The following is a 16,632-nucleotide window of genomic DNA, read 5'->3' on the forward strand; positions in this document are numbered from 1 at the left end:
TTGCCGCAATGAACCAAACCACAAATTGGAGGAACAAGACCTCATTGTACCCTCTACGTATGTTCACCTATTCCCACCTCACCACCTCACCACCTCTCCCCAACCAAAACCCTCCCCCCAACCCTCCTTTATCTGCAGCTCCCCTTAAACCTTCCATCAGTCCTGAAGAGGTTTGACACCCGAAATATGGACTTTTCCACCTCTTGATGCTTCCTGGCTTACTGTGCTCTTCCTGCCTTCTGCTTGTCTACCTTGGATTCCAGCATCTGCAGTTTTTTTTTTCTCATCCCAAGGATCAGTCTGGTAAATCTAAACATGGTATATGCCACCGAGGGGAACTTGGAAGTATTGGTTTTCCCAGTTACCTATTGGCCTTGACCTTTTAAAGGGTTGAACTTGCTGATTTGGGCTTAGCTGATGGAGAAACAAGGGGGAGTTGCTGAAGGGTATCTTGTAAATAACACACACAATCAAGTGTAAAGCTTTCCCTTGAAGGATATTGAGCTTTATGAATATTGTTATTGCTTAAGGCATTCACAAATCCATCACATTCTTAAATTGTGCTTTATACATGGTAAAGAGGTTCTATATAGTCAGGAGAGACCCAAGTGCTGCACAATATCTAATCTCTTACTTGCTCACATAGTTACACATTTACATCGCTTGTCCAGTTAACCTTCCTATTCATCAGATGCTACCTGACCGGCTGTGCTTTTCCAGCACCACACTTTTTGGCAGTTAACCTTTCAGTCAATGGTGATCCATAGGATGTTGATGCTGGAGACACTGCAATAACAATGCCATTGAGTATCAAGGAGAGGTGTTTAAGATTTCTCTTATTGAAATATTTATTGCCTGATAATAATGTGACATGAATATTACTTGCCACTTATTAATTCAAGCTTGAATGTTGTGCAGGTTTTCCTATATATGGACATGGCCTACTTTAAAATCTGAGATGCTGAACAACAATCCTTGATGAACATCTCCACTCTGGCGTTAAAACGGAGGGAATATCATCAATGAAGCAAAATGAAGATGATTGGGTCTAGGATATTTTCCTCAGGAATTCCTGCAGGGATCTCCTGGAATAGATTAGTCTGCAAGAACCATAATATTCTTCCTTTGTGCGAGTAGACAGCAAACAGTCTACAAACTTTTCACTGATTCCCATTGACTTTAATTTTGTGAGGGCCCTTGGATGGAGCACATGGTCAAAGTTATTACAGTCTCATGGAGGCTGTGGGGTAAGGTTAATGTGTTCTAGAGTTCTGGAGATATGGATTGAAATCCCACAATGGTAGATGGTGAAAATTGAATGCAATAATAATCTGGAACAATAGTGACCATTATCAATTTCCCTGTGTCTGCGTGGGTTTCCTCTGGGTGCTCTGGTTTCCTCCCACAGTGATGTAGCATCACTGCCAAAGCCATCAAATTATTGCCAAATCTGAATTGTCCTTGAGAAGATGGTGATGAGGCACCTCCTTGAATTGTTGCAGTGTCTGGGCTGTGGATGCACCCACAGTGTTGTTACGAAGAACATTGCAGGATTTTGACACAGTGACAATAAGGGAACAACAATACAGTCCCAAGTCTGGAGTTAAGGAAGTTGCAGAGGGGGTGTCTCTATGCTTCTGCTGCCCTTGTTTTTCGAGGTTGTAGAGGTTGTGGGTTTGGATGGTGCTGTCAAAGGGGTCTTGATGAGTTGCATGTAGATGATACTACTATGAATGAGGTTGGAGGGATGCACTGTTTCCTTTTCTACACTCCTTCACTAGTCACAGTAAATTTAATATTTAACTATGTTGGTGTTGTGGCCAATTATATAGTTCTCGGTATGTGTGGTGCTGAAAAAACACAGCAGGTCAGGCAGCATCCGAGGAGCAGGAGAGTCGACGTTTTGGGGATAAGCCCTTCATCAGGTCACATTCTTGATGAAGGGCTGATGCCCTAAATGTCGACTCTCCCATTCCTCAGATGCTGGATGATCTGCTGTGCTTTTCCAGGGCCACATTTTTAAAATCTGATTCCAGCATCTGTAGTCCTCACATTCTCTCAGTTTTCAGTATGTATCAAGAACAAATGAGATTGGTTTCTGTGGTCAATAAGGTTTATACCAAAACAAACCTACAACAAAGTGTTTATATTATATATACATATATGTTTGTGTGTGTGTGACTGATAGGTACACATGCACATATATAACCATTTAAAATACACACACATTCTCTTATTTTGAAGTTATGCACAAGCTGCTGACACTGAACTATGTTGAAGTTGGTTGAATTGACTTTGCTTCAGATAGCGGGGTAGATTCCAAGAAAATCTTCTTCAGGATGTTTACCCACAAACTGGGTCCCCTAACCTCTTTCTGAAAGTGACTCCAGGTGGTGTGAGCTTGTTGTTCCACATAGGTGCACCGTTGTTTTTTAAATGCTTTTTCCTTAACTACGTGTTTGTTTTTAAGAAGTTCTAATTATTTTTATGTGGATCTATATAATCTTTTAAAAACGGATATTTGGATCACATCTTTTCATAACAAGAAACATATTACCTTTGTGCTGGTGGTAGAGGGAGTGAAGGTTGATGATACTGAATGGGGTGCCATTCAAATGGGTTGCTTTGTCTTGGAGTTTCTTGTGTGTTGTCAGAGCTGCACTCATCCAGACAAATGGATTCTAGAGTGGTAAACAAATGATTAGGAAACGGTGATTGTCTGAAGAAGTTAAAACATTGTAACAACAATTTTCAAGCAGTTTTTAGTTTTATAATTTACAGAACAGATGGAAGTAATGGTTGATATTTTACACTGGAAATTCAGTTAATTTTACTTGGATAAGGATCATCCAGGAAGATCTATAAACCTTGAAAGCCCTATGGTTAGCCAGAGTGAAATGGTGATATATTTTTACTTTATGGAGCAGCTGACCAGCACGTGCTATGTTTGGCAGTATAGAATTACAATAAAAGCAATGTGCTTGCAGTTTGTAGTTCTGACTGAGAAATTGCCAAATCAGTTAATGAGTGATTCAAAAGAACTTTGTTCGGAGTTAATAGCTAACATGGTATCCTTAGTTAATAATTGTTTTTTTCCCAATGAAGGCTGGCATTCTAATCTTACTTTGACAGTGCAATGTGAGGTTGAACATTAAGTTTACAGACAAGTTTTCCCATTGTGCAACACAAGTTCACAAAACAGAGGTACATATCACTCTCATTCAAAGGGCAAGCGATGTCATGTGGCTCCTGAAAACTGCAAATGAAAAATATTGTTGGTTGTAGTTAGTGGTCTCACTTCTAGCCTCTAATTTGACACTATCTGGAAGTTAATTAGATTAGATTACAGTGTGGAAACAGGCCCTTCAGCCCAACAAGTCCACACCAACCCGCCGAAGCGCAACCCAGCCATATCCCTACATTTGCCCCTTACCTAACACTACGGGCAATTCAGCATGGCCAATTCACCTGACCTGCACATCTTTGGACTGTGGGAGGAAACCGGAGCACCCGGAGGAAACCCACGCAGACACAGGGAGAACGTGCAAACTCCACACAGTCAGTTGCCTGAGGAGGGAATTGAACCCAGGTCTCTGGCGCTGTGCCACCGTGCTGCCCGTAATGCAGCCCTTTGCAGCAGGAAAAATGGCTACTGGGAACATTTCACCATGGAACGGCCAAACTTCAATATGCTAACAAGAGAGAATCCTCCTGTGATTAGGTTAGAAGCAAAAAGGGAACTCATCCACTTGACATGGAATGTCAGTCAGGCTCATTAATGAGCGCACTGACACCAATTATCCATGAGTCTACAAGAACTTAGTGTTGACACAGGGATTAAATAGCAGTTGCATGGTATTTCCATGTCTCCTGAAGACTGCATGACCCACTGAAATCATCTCTTATGTCAAGCAGTCAGTGCCTGATTAAGAGACCCAATATTTAGAATACAGGAGATTATTGAAAGCCACACCTCTGCTTTTGCCTCCAAGCCCCCATGACCCCCCCATATTAAGATTTCCTCCTCCCATGATCCCACCTCACTCATACAAGACCAGGGATTCACCGATGATTCCTTATGGAGTAACTCCTGCTCCTCATGGCACTGTTAGCAATGTTGGCTAGCAGCCCTCAGGGAGTAGAATTGAGTGGAATTCAATTTGGGCCACACCCGTGGAAACAATTCAGGTTTCTCAATGGTTCTCCTGTAAGTGAGAACCACATTTTCAATATTATTGAAGTAGTCCACGTTCAAATGCAACAATATCTGGAGTTGGGCTGACAGCTGGCAAGAAAGCTTTGTGCTACACAAATGCCAAGCTATGACCATCACCAATAAGAGACAATCTAATCACTGACCCTTGACATTCAATGGTGTTACTATCACTGACTCCTCCACTATCAACATCCTAATGGCTACCATTGACCAGAAACCCCAACTGGATATGTCACATAAACAGAGTGGCTATAAGAACAGGTGAGAGGTGAAGAATACTGCAGCACTAAACAATCTAAGAGGCAACTGAAAAGAGATTCTGCACCAGGAGTGTGCTAATCTCCAGCCTCATTGTCACAGGGAGTCATTGAAATAAATGATATAGCTGCATTTCAGGGAAAACGCGAAAAAACAAGATAGATGTGAGGGGCATGCCTCGGCTTATAAATGCTGTCAAAAAAGTGCTGTCAAATATTTTGGGCTCTTGTGGTGTATCCCTATGTCTGAGGAGGGAATCCTGGGTTAAAGTCCCAGCTGCTCCAGATGTGTGTAAAAACAAGTCAGAATAGGTTGATTAGAAAGTATCTATTATGGAGGACCGTTAGGTTGCAATGGTAGTAGTTTAGAAGATGTGAGTTTAAGTCTCCTTGTGCTGGTAATGTGTCATATTATATACGAACAGGTTGATTCAAAATATTTCTCTGGACCAGGAGGCTGGGTTCAAGTCCCACTGGCTGCAATAGTGTGTTGTATCATCTCAGAACACGTTGGTCATAAAATATCTATAAGGAAGGAGTGAATAGAAGATTATTAATAGTACATTTAGATGAGGAAAAGATGGAAGGAGGCCTGAGAGGTGTACAAACATTGGCATGGTCTGGTTGATCCAAATGACCTGTTTCTGTGCCAAATACCTTATGTAATCCTATAATCTTGTTTTGCTTCATCTCCAAATGTACAATCCTTCATTTATTTCATCCTTTCTGACCTTTACTGTTGATGGCTATAACAGGTCCCAATGGCAATGCTACCAAGCCGAGAAGTTTGCAACTATTTTCGTTAGGCCCACAGGTACAAAGTTGCATCATCTTGCTGGAAAAATCTGATATTAGAAGGCCACAGTCTTTCTCAGCAACTTTAATTACCATACCTTCAGTCCCTTTATTCAAATCATTTATATAAATTGTCAAGAGTTGAGGCCCCAGTCCTAAGCCCTGTGTGGCACACCACTTGTGGCATCACTTTGCCAGCCTGAAAAAGACCCATTTGTTCTGACTGTCTATTCCTGTTAGCCAGCCAATCTTATATCCGTGCCAATATGTTAGCCTCAACATATTTTCCGCTATAACCTCTGATATGGTGCCTTGTCAATTTATATAAATGATTTAGATGAAGGGACTGAAGATATGGTAATTAAAGTTGCTGATGAAAAATATAGGCGTAAAAGTGGGTTGTGAAGAGAACGTAAGGAACCTGCCAACAAAGGGTTATGGATATGTATGCGAGTGAACACGATTTGCAGACTCTGGTGTTGGACTGGGGTGTACAAAGGTAAAAATCATGCAACACCAGGTTATAGTCCAACAGGTTTATTTGGAAATACTAGCTTTTGGAGCGCCGCTCCTTCATCAGGTGGTTCTGGAGAATTTAAAGCAAAAGTTTACAGTATGATGTAACTGAAATTATATATTGAATAAGACCTGGATTGTTTGTTAAGCCTCTCATCTTTTAGAATGACCATGTTCATTTCAGTTCTTTAATATGTAAATTGCAAAACTTTTTTTAAAAGTTACATTCTCAAGTGAACTTTAACAATTGGAGTCATGTTGGCCTAGATAATTTATTGAAGGTGTTAACTTGCTTGTGTGAGGCTATCTGTGGCACAATGGTCAGACTGAATCTAACATAAAAAACAGATTTATAGAATCTTACATGGATTCATACAGGTTTTGAGCAAAGTAAAATGTAATTCTGCAAGTACAAATTCACCCCATAAACCTATGTGTGTGTGTGTATTGCAATGGGGTCACCTGTAGTATGACATGAATCCAAGGTCCTGGTTGAGGCCATCCCCATGGGTACAGAACTTGGCTATCAGCCTCTGCTCAGCCACTTTGCATTGTTGCCTGTCCCAAAGTCTGCCTTGGAGGATGGTCACCCAAAGGCCCGAGGTCGAATGTCCCGGACCCCTGAAGTGTTCTCCGACTGGGAGGGAACACTCTTGTCTGTTGGGTGTTGTGCGGTGTCCATTCATCCGTTGCCGTAGCCTCTGCTTGGTCTTGCCAATATACCATGCCTCAGGGCGTTATGAGATAGACAACGTTGGCTGAGATACATTAGTACCTGCCACACACATGGTGGAAGGTGTCCCCAAGCGTAATGGTGGTATCTGTGTTGACATTCTGACAAGTCTTGCAGCATCTACCGTGACAAGGTTGTATGGTAGTGTCCTGAAACCCAGGCAGTTTGCTATGAACAATGATCTGTTTGAGGTTTGGTGGTTGTTTAAAGGCGAGAAGTGGAGGTGTGAAGAAGGTCTTGGTGAGGTGCTCATCCTCATTGATAATGTGTTGCCGGCCGCGAAGAACATGGCGTAGTTTTTCGGCTCCTGAGAAGTACTGGACAATGAAGGGTACCCTGTCTGTTGCAGCTCATGCCTGTCTCCTGAGAAGATCATTACGGTTCCTCGCTGTGGCACACCGAAACTGGCGGGTGATGAGTTGAGCATCGTATCCCATTCTTATGAGGGCATCCCTGAGTACTTCCAAGTGCCCGTCATGTTCCTCCTCATCTGAACAGATCCTGTGTATGTGTCGAGCTTGTCCATAGAGGATGGAAGCTGGGGAAGTGTAGCATTGTGAGGTTATCTGTGGGTTTGCGGTAAAGTGAGGTGCTGAGGTACCCATCCTTGAAGGAGATGCATGTATCCAAGAATGAGACAGATAGTAGAGAGTAGTCCATGGTGAGTTTGATGATGGGATGAAACTTGTTGATATCACTGTGTAATTTTATCAGTGATTCCTCTCCATGGGTCCAGAGGAAAAAAATGTTGTCAATGTACCTGGTGTATAGTGTTGGTTGGAGGTCTTGTATAGAGAAGAAGTCTTATTTAAACCTGTGCATGAAAATGTCGGCATATCGGGGTGCAAATTTGGTCCCCAAGGTTGTTCCGTGTGTCTGGATTAAGAACTGGCTGTCAAAGGTGAAGAAGTTGTAATCAAGGATAAAGCGGATGAGTTGTAGGACTGTGCTCGGAGACTGGCAATTGTTGGTGTTGAGTAATGAGGCTGTTGCCACGATGCCGTCATTGTGGGGGATGCTGGTGTAGAGTGCGGAAATGTCCATTGTGACGAGAAATGTTCCTGATTTGACTGGTCCGTGGGTGCTGAGTTTCTGTAAGAAATATGTAGTGTCACGACAGAAGTTGGGAGGGTCCCCTGTCTTCTACCTTTGAGCCAGTTCTGTATCCAAATGGCTAATTCTCCCTGTATTCCATGAGATATAACCTTGCTAATCAGTCTCCCATGTGGAACCTTGTCGAATGCCTTACTGAAGTCCATATAGGTCACATCTACCACTCTGCCCTCATCAATCCTCTTTGTTACTTCTTCAAAAAACTCAATCAAGATATGATTTCCCACGCACAAAGTCACGTTGACTATTCCTAATCAGTCCTTGCCTTTCCAAATACATGTACATCCTGTCTCTCAGGATTCCCTCCAACAACGTGCCCACAACCAAGATCAGGCGCACTAGTTTGTAGTTCCCTGGCTTGTCCTTACTACCCTTCTTAAAGAGTGGCACCACTTTAGCCAACTCCAGTCTTCCAGCACCTCACCTGTGACTATCAATGATACAAATATCTCAGCAAGAGATCCAGCAATCACTTCTCTAGCTTTCCACAGAGTTCTAGGGAACACCTGATCAGGTCCTGGGGATTTATCCACCTGTATGCATTTCAAGACATCCAGTATTTCCTTCTCTGTAATATGGACATTTTGCAAGATGTCACCATCTATTTCCCTACATTCAATATCTTCCATATTCTTTTCCACAGTAAATACTGATGCAAACTACTCGTTTAGTATCTCCCCCAATTTCTGCAGCTCCACACAAAGGCTGCCTTGCTGATCTTTGAGGGGCCCTATCCTCTCCCTCATTACCCTTTTGTCCTTAATGTATTTGTAAAAACCCTTTGGATTCTCCTTAATTCTATTTGCCAAAGCTATCTCATGTCCCCGTTTTGCCCTCCTGATTTCCCTCTTAAATATACTCCTACTTTCTTTATACTCTTCTAAGGATTCACTCGGTCTATCCTGTCTATATCTTACATATGCTTCCTTCTTTTTCTTAACCAAACCCTCAATTTCTTTAGTCATCCAGCATTCCCTATACCTACCAGCCTTTCCTTTCACCCTGACAGGAATATACTTTCTCTGGATTCTCGTTATCTCATTTCTGAAGGTTTCCCATTATCCAGCTCTCCCTTTACCTGCGAACATCTGCCTCCAATCAGCTTTCAAAAGTTCTTGCCTAATACCAAATTTGGCCTTTCTCCAATTTAGAACTTCAACTTTTAGATCTGGTCTATCCGTTTCCATCACGATTTTAAATCTAATAGAATTATGGTTGCTGGCCCCAAAGTGCTCCCCCACTGATACCTCAGTCAGCTGTCCTGGCTTATTTCCCAAGAGTAGGTCAAGTTTTGCACCTTCTCTATACATCCACATACTGAATCAGAAAATTTTCTTGTACACACTTATCAAAATTAAGAATGATCATACAATTAACAATGATCCTGCATTCACTGCCATTTGTGGAACAGTGTTCTAAAGATCTATCACCCATTGTGTGTAGCAGTGCTTCCTAATATCTCTCCTGAATGGTCAAGTGCCAATTCTTAGACTATGCCCCCCCAGTTCTAGATTCTCCAACAAGTGGAATTAGTTCATCTTTCTTTATCCTGTGTTTCCATGCCAATATCTTGAAGATTTCAATCAGATCGCTCCTTAACCTTCTAAATTCCAGAGTATACAGGCCTAATTTTTACAATGTCTTCCTCATAGCTTAACCTCTGAAATCCAGGTACCATTCTTGTTGACCTACTTCCTTCACTGTATCCTTCCGAAGGTGTGGTGCTGAGGTCTGCTCACAATACTCCGAGTAGGGTCTAACCAGGGTTTTGTATAACTGCAGCATAATGTCTGCATTCTTATGCTCCAGTCATCTTGACATAAAAACCATTCCATTGCTTTCTTAGAGAGTTGAAGTTAAAATCAGATCAACCTTGATCTTATTAAATGGTAGAGCAGGCTTAAAGGGCTGAGTGGCCTATTCTGGTTCCTAGTTTGAGCAAGTGAGGTACCTCAAAATGATGGCTTTCTCTTTGTCTTGTATACAGGTAATCAGCCAGTGTGCTTTGTCATTTGCTATCCTCGAAGGTAAAGTTGACCTGTTTGATTTTGAATTGTGCTTTAGTCTCGGACCGTATCCTGTTTCATCAGCTTGCTACAATATTCTGTTAAATTTCTAGGTCTTTGACCTTTAGAACTAACAGCATTAGTGATACATTTATGCTTGATTGCTTGACATTATGAACCAATAAATGTTTATATAATTGTGTCTATATTTATCAGAGATGAAAGACATTAAGGTTAAAAGTAGAAATCTTTGTAAATGAGCCAAATAGAAGAGAAACTGATAGCCACCCCTTGTCCAACCCAGTCATAGGAAAGATTGTTCTGCATGTCCTGTATTAGAATAGTGACTTCATTTCAGAAATACTCAATTGGCTCTGAAGCACTTTGGATGTTGTGAGATTGTGAAATGCAGGCTTTTTTTTCAAAAGAACATAATCGCTTGTGTATTGTGCAGCCATCAATGCATTAAAATCTGTAATCTAAGTGTTTGGAGGCATTACAAATGTTTGCCAATTCATCCAGTTTACTTAACAGCTCAATATTGTGACAATTTTAGTGGCAGAAGCAGGTGTTCATCAGACTGATTCCCTTTCTTGTGCCGTTGAAGTCAGGCACTGTTCCACACTGCTGATCACTATGGAGATAAAGCTGAGAAACAATTGTGTTTTAGATATTGACATTCACACATCAAAATGAAATCTTGTGACTGTCAATTTAGATTTACAGATGAGATGTTAGGGAGGACGATTAATTCCACATATAATCTACTTTGCAAAAACAGGAGGTTCAAGAACAAAATCTATGCTTCTCCTCCCTTTTCTTATTTCTCTCCTTTGAATCAAATGAACCTGTCACACACTAATTCCCTTAAAGGGCTGACCCAGTTGATGTAACAGAACTGCACAATTCATTGAGTGCCACCAGTACATTTCTTGGGTTGTGGTTTCTTCATTTCTTGAGCTGAAGGTACAGTAATTAACAGGGGCAAACTCTTGGCCCACCACTTGCATTAGGCCCACCACTTGCATTCTCTTGACCATCAGGTTATCTTGGCTGCAATGTGTGCTACCTGCAGAATGCAGAAGCAAGTTGCCAAAATTTATTTGGCAGCACCATGTCAACAGAGAGACCACGGCACCTCAAAGGACAAAGGCAGCAAACACATTGGGCTAAATCTCATATTCTTTTGGCCAAGAGTCATGTTTCACCAAGTTTCATGGAGGGTTTCAGTCTGCGGGTTTCCTCACTTCATTTACCAAATCCTCTTCCTTACTGAGCTATTTTATTGTTCCCTGTGGCAGCATCTGATTCTAGCCCCATTCTCCACTTGCCATCCCAAGAACAGTTCACTTTACTGGGATATCCCAGAATGGACTGCTATCTTTGAAATGCTCCAGAGAAGAAGGCCCACCATTGCCTGCTCAAGGGTAACTAAGTATTGGTTGTTAGCACTGACTTTGTTACAATTCCTACATCTTCACAATGTAACAGAACTAATTAGTTTTTGCTGGTCTTTTCATGTCTTTTAGATTGCTGGGGGAAGGGAAAGCTTAGGAACGAATGAACTTAGAATTCTGAGTTGCTGGGACAAGAAGAAGATGGATTAATGAGTCTTGATTTCAAAATAATGGGAATGCAGGGAAGAGGAGGAGAATGCAAAATTGTGGACCTGGAGCACAGAAATAAGATGTGACAATGATGCTCTAACCCCAGAAAGGCTCATCCAGCAGATAAATGGTGAAGGTGTGGTATTAGGCAGATGGATGGTTTTCAATATATGGCATACTATGACATGTGATTTGTTTTTGTAACATTCTTATTTGAGGAACAACTTATTGGAAATCAAATGCCTACAAGGCAGTCACACCATAATTTATTGTTTCGTAATTCATTGTTTTGGGTTGTGATCATCGTCCCTAAATCTTTTCACAGATGACTTTGATATTCAGTCATCCATGAATCATATACAGTGGAAATGAAAGACAAAAAGCTCATGTTGGATGGAACAAACATTGCCTTAGATCATAGGAAACAGGGCTCAGACATAAGCTGTAAATGGTGTCTTGTGCAGGAACATGAAAGGGTCACTAGAAAGGGAAAAGCAGAAAGAGAGCTTTGTAAGGAGACTTTTGAAAAGCTTAAGATATTTGTATAAAATTATTGCCTTGCATTTCTGCTGTTTGAAGTCTCGCTTGTTAAATCTTCTTCAGTGCCCTACAAGGTGTGACTTTTCAGGGGTTCATACACAGAATCTTTCAGCAGTCAGTGCATTCAATGGTACTTTATTGGCAACCTTCTGCAGTTCAACATCTTTTACTGGCTTGTTGACTTTGTTTTTAAAACATCTTGTTCAAAAGTTCAAGATATCCCTAAGCAATTCTGATCCATTGTCATGACACCAGAGATACTAATTAAGATACTAATAATGCTCGCAGTGGGGCTTGTGTAATACAGAAACATTGTTTATTAGTTGAATCGCATCTTGTAGATGGTACAGTCTGCTAGCACTGTGCGTCAAATGCTTATGGTGGCGAATGGGCTGCCAATCAATCAGGCTGTTTTTCCCAAGATGGTATCAAGTCTCTTAAATGTTATTGGTATTGCATTCATTTAGACAAGTTGGGAGTGTTGTATCATACTCCTGCCTTGTGTCTTTAGTTCAGCTGAAGCCAAAAGAACAGAGCTGCATATCATTTCCCTTTTAACAATCAGAATTTGAGATCTTGGTGACTTGGCTCAAACCTAGCTGCCAAAGGGGAGAAAAGCAACATTGCCCTTGGAATACAAAAGGAAGTTGTACATGCCCTATCCTGCCCCAGTGGGACTTGTCATACTCCATGCCTGATTCATTGCTATTGAGAAAAGTTCAATCACTTCTACTGTTTCTCCTGAGAAAACCAAAATGATAAGCTCAAGGCAAAGTGGCAGACTGTAAAATAAAATTGTGGCAAAGCAGTGTGATGCAGAAAATGTGAAAAATACAAATTAAGTATCAGGAAGGTTTAAGGCAAAGAAAGGACAAAGGTGAGCAGGACTGTTTATCAATCAACTGTTACTGTCTGGTCTGTACTGGAAACAAACTCCTGGTGATTTCAATTCAGTGAGTCAGCTGAGCCTGTACTACATGTTAACTATGCAGAACATTTAAGATTTATAGCCTTTTGTGGATTCTTCAAACAGTGAAAGCAACAATTCATTGTTCATTACACTACTTCTGTAATTCTTCCTACAAAACACATCCACAGCATACTGAGATCATGAGGCAATTTACGACTTTTCACATTCTTTATGAAGCAGCTGAGGATGTCTCAGTGACCAATGCTACAGGCACTTTCGGATGTTTTCCCTAGCCCCATTGACTACAATAAAACTTGAGTTATTTAGGTTGGTCAAGTTTACTGGCATGACAAATTTAGCTAATGACTGCCAATTGGATCAACCTGAGTGACTTCCTATGAATATCAGCCACAAGTCAAATAACAGGGACCTTACATTCCGATCAATCAAAGCACATGAGCTTAAAGGCACTGGACTGGTTGAATTCTAATAGCTGTAAGGCTCAGTGTAAAATTAATAGCTAAGTTACAACTGGAAAACTGAGTGATTTATACTGTACCAATCTATCATTCTGGCATTACTACCAGTGCAATTTTATGCCACCCCAGAATTGGGCTGGCAGGCAGGAAGAGGATGTAAAATCGTGATGGGCCTTTGGGCCAACTGAAATCCTTTCAGCCAATTAATGGCCAGCTAGGGGCCTTATCCTGCTGTTGCCATGACGGGTGCCCACACCACACAGTGAGGCTGTCAGAGAAACTCTGTTGTGGAAGCCATGACCACGGGCAGTTAACTGCACAAAGACTGTAAAATCCATGAAATAAAATCGTGATTTATTATACCAGCAGAGTAATCACTGGCTTTACAGCTGGTCGGTGGGGACTATTTGCCTTTGTGAAAAAATACTGGCCTACTCTGATTGGTTGTAAAGTGCTCTGAGATAGTTTGAGCTCATGAATGAGACAACATAATTGCATTTCTCTCTGTTTTAGAAAGTAAACTGAATATAGTATGGCCCTTTTTCTAAAATATTAATTCTTAGCTACATTAATGTTACAGGATAATTCAATAGATACTGCATGTTATTGCTTACGGTTTCCTGTCTAATTCCACCCCCAACACTCCCACCCTGTATTTTATTTCTGTGGTGCCTTCTTGGTTGAATAAATCTGCCAGGCACCTTGCCCAGGTGACTACCCATTACCTGTGAATTGAGTAGTTGACAGATTATTTGATCAGAAGTGAACAAAGTTAGAAACATGACAGCCACTTTGGTAATTCATTCTCTGCTTCTACTCAGGACAGGATTCATGAGACTTGCAATCAGGCAGAAAGATAATAGTTTCCTCTTTAATCCCAACTGCTATTTCGCAAATTCTACCCAATGGCATTCCTGTCCAATCTCGGCATTTCTCACCTGATGGTTTCCCTGTGAGTCATATTTGTGAGGTTCAGAGAGGACCTGGGCCTGAACTATTAGTAATGAACAATATGAGGCTGAGGACATGCAGGTCCTGGGCCTCCTCCATTGCCACCACCTCACCACCCGACGCCTGGAGGAAGAACGCCTCATCTTTGCCTCGGGACACTTCAACCCCAGAGCATCAATGTGGACTTTACCAGTTTCCCCATTTCCTGTCCCCTCACCTTACCCCAGTTCCAACCTTCCAGCTCAGCACTATCCTCATGACCTGTCCCATCTGTGCATCTTCCTTCCCACCTATCTGCACCACCCTCTTCTCTGACCTATCACCATTGCCCCCATCTCCATCCACCTATCACATTTTAGATTAGATTAGATTAGATTAGATTAGATTACTTACAGTGTGGAAACAGGCCCTTCGGCCCAACAAGTCCACACCGCCCCGCCGAAGCACAACCCACCCATACCCCTACCCTTACATCTACCCCTTACATAACACCACGGGCAATTTAGCATGGCCAATTCACCTGACCTGTACATCTTTGGACTGTGGGAGGAAACCGGAGCACCCGGAGGAAACCCACGCAGACACGGGGAGAATGTGCAAACTCCACACAGTCAGTCGCCTGAGGCGGGAATTGAACCCGGGTCTCTGGCGCTGTGAGGCAGCACTGTGCCACCGTGCCGCCCGTGCCATTCTCAGCTATCTTCTCCCCAGCCCCACCCCGCTCCAATTTATCTCTCCACCCCACATCTGCAGTACGCACTTCTGCAGTATTGATCACTTTGATGAGTTCAAGCATATCTGGCTCTAGATTGTTCTGGGTTTAAGAGATAAAGAGGAGAGATTGGTCAGCTGTATATACCTAAAGGTGAAAGCACACCAGGATCATAGAATTCAAGAATTCTAAGGGAAATGGGAGTGGAAATTGTAGATGCACTAGGAATAAACTTTCAGTCTTTCCTAAACCTGTTAGTGGTCCTGGAGAACTGGAGAATTGCAAACATTACGCTCTTGTTCAGTAAAAGTTGTAAAGATAAGCCAAACAACTGTAGACCAGTGACACCAAACCCAGTGATGGAATACATTATGAAGTAATAATCTGTGACAAAATTAATAGTCAAATGGACCAATACAGGTTAACTGAGGTGAGCCAGCATGTTCAATGTTCAATTCACTTATAGAAGATTTTGAAGAGTTAGCAGATGAGGCCAATTGATATATGGTTAGACTTCTGGAAGACATTTGATGTAGTGCCAAACAACAGACCTGTGAGCAAAGTTACAAATTGTCAAATAACCAGGCCTGTAGCACCATGCATTACTGAGCTACAGGAAACTAAGTGTAGTGGTTAATGGATATTTTTCAGGTTGAGAGAAGGTCTGTAGTGGAGTTCGCCAGGGATCACTGTTCGAACCCTTACTTTTGCTAATGTATATTAATGATTGAGATCTTAGGGTACAGGGCATGATTTCAAAATTTGTGGATGATATGAAACTTGAAGCATTGTAAACTTTCAGGAGTATAATGTAGAACTTTGAAAGGATATAGATAAATTGTTGGAGTGGTTGGATAGATGGTCAATGAAGTTTAACTCTAAGATCTGTAAGGTGACATATTTTGATAGGAAATAAATGGAGAGACAGTATAAAACAAAGGATACTATTCTAAAGAGAGTACAGAAGCAAAGAGTTCTGATTCTATATATTCATAGGTCTTTGAAGGAGGCAGAACTGGTTGAGAGAGCAGTTAATAAAGCATGCAGTATCTAAGGTTTTATTAATAGGACATTAGAATATATGAACTTGTACAAGACATTAGTTTGGCCTCAGCTGGAGTACTGCATCCAGTACTAACTGCCATACTTTAGAGAAGGTTACAGCAAGTGCAGAACAGATTTACAAAAATAGTTCTGGGATGAGAAATTTTAGTTATAATGATCAACAAGATTTGGGATTGTTTGCCTTGGAAAAGAGAGGAAATCAGATAGAAGGATTCAAAATCATGATGGACTCTGGTCAGAATAAGTAGGGAAAAATGTTTCCACTTGTGAAAGGATCACGAACAAATGGGCCCACATTTAATGTAATGAGAAAATAAGCCAAACTGGAATGAGAGAAAGCTTTTTCATGATAGTACATTGGAATACACTGCTAGACTGTGTGGTGGGGGCAGGCTGAATTGTGGTATTCAAAAGTGAACTAGATAGTTATTTGAGAAGGAACAATTTTCAGAGTTAGAGGGAGAAGGCAGGAGAATTACATTAAGTGAGATGCTCATTAAGCAACTAAAATAAGCAAACAAAGAACTGAGGATGCTGGAAACCTGAAACAAAAACAGAAATTGCTTGAGAAAGTCAACAGGTTTAGCAGCATTTGTGCCCAGTGACTGTTCTTCAGAAGGTTGGATCAACGATTCTGGAGAAGGGTCACTGGACTCAAAACATTAACTCTATTTTCTCTCCGCAGATGCTGTTAGACCTGCTGAGTTTCTCCAGAAATTTCTGTTTTTGGTC

The 16,632-nt window shown here is 41.5% G+C and overlaps 1 long non-coding RNA gene across 2 annotated transcripts in view; it reads right to left on the reverse strand.

The window, feature by feature from the left end:
* The window catches only part of LOC122555355 (uncharacterized), a 74,483-nt gene that overhangs the window by 15,906 nt on the left and 41,945 nt on the right, over window positions 1-16,632 (reverse strand). Inside the window, exons 1-2 of one of the 2 annotated variants that reach the window (XR_006313239.2) lie at window positions 2,812-2,905; window positions 2,558-2,681 (exon numbers count right to left, since the gene is read on the reverse strand). This is a non-coding gene — a long non-coding RNA (uncharacterized LOC122555355). Of the gene's footprint in view, window positions 1-2,557; window positions 2,682-2,811; window positions 2,906-16,632 lie in introns of those variants that run through there. The other variant, XR_015758819.1, reaches the window with a different exon arrangement.

The sequence above is a fragment of the Chiloscyllium plagiosum genome, unplaced genomic scaffold (assembly GCF_037043375.1).
Source record: "Chiloscyllium plagiosum isolate Xiang-an unplaced genomic scaffold, Cpla_swu_hap1 HiC_scaffold_12, whole genome shotgun sequence".
NCBI lineage: Eukaryota > Metazoa > Chordata > Chondrichthyes > Orectolobiformes > Hemiscylliidae > Chiloscyllium > Chiloscyllium plagiosum.